Source organism: Gavialis gangeticus, unplaced genomic scaffold (assembly GCF_001723915.1).
Source record: "Gavialis gangeticus isolate Ggan-Ray unplaced genomic scaffold, GavGan_comp1, whole genome shotgun sequence".
Taxonomy (NCBI): domain Eukaryota; kingdom Metazoa; phylum Chordata; order Crocodylia; family Gavialidae; genus Gavialis; species Gavialis gangeticus.
This window is the reverse complement of record NW_017728995.1, coordinates 66,268,498-66,269,061: the sequence shown is the minus strand read 5'-3', so window position 1 is coordinate 66,269,061 and position 564 is coordinate 66,268,498. Positions and strand designations below refer to the sequence as shown.

The following is a 564-nucleotide window of genomic DNA, read 5'->3' as shown; positions in this document are numbered from 1 at the left end:
CAAAAAAAAAAAAAAAAATTTAGTGGCACTGGCCTTCCAGCTGAGCAATCCAGTTCAAAGATTTTCCCTGGCAACAACAGTGCACACACATACGCATGCATACGCACAATGGGGAAAACTAAAACACAGAGTAATCATAGTAAATCAGAGCCCAAAAGATTATCTTGCTACCAGTTCCTTACTTATAGGTTTTGTTGTACAATTCAATCTTGTCTCCTCTAGAGCACTTTTGAGGCAAGTGAAAAATAGTGAAAGACTTAACAAGTCACAGAAAGCTTTGAATTATGTATTGGGTATTACATCTTAGTAGGAGCCAGAATAGTACTACTGTAGTTACTCAAATCCAAGACAAGGGTCCCCCATCCCCCTGGCACAGAGGGGAACATCTCCTCATCTTGGATTTGAGTACAAGGTGGGAGATATGGGGGCACAGACTGCTCTGACTCCAGCCCCAAGCCTGTGTCAGGGCCAGAGTCAGAGCCACAATAGCTGCCTGCCCCCACTCCACCTCTTCCTAGCAGCCTTTTTTCATATATAAAAGCTAGTTACTGGGGGGGGGGGGGG

At 44.7% G+C, this 564-nt stretch overlaps 1 protein-coding gene across 11 annotated transcripts in view; it reads right to left on the bottom strand.

Moving 5' to 3' along the window:
- The window catches only part of ARMC8 (armadillo repeat containing 8), a 115,699-nt gene that overhangs the window by 64,178 nt on the left and 50,957 nt on the right, over positions 1–564 (bottom strand). The window lies entirely within an intron of this gene.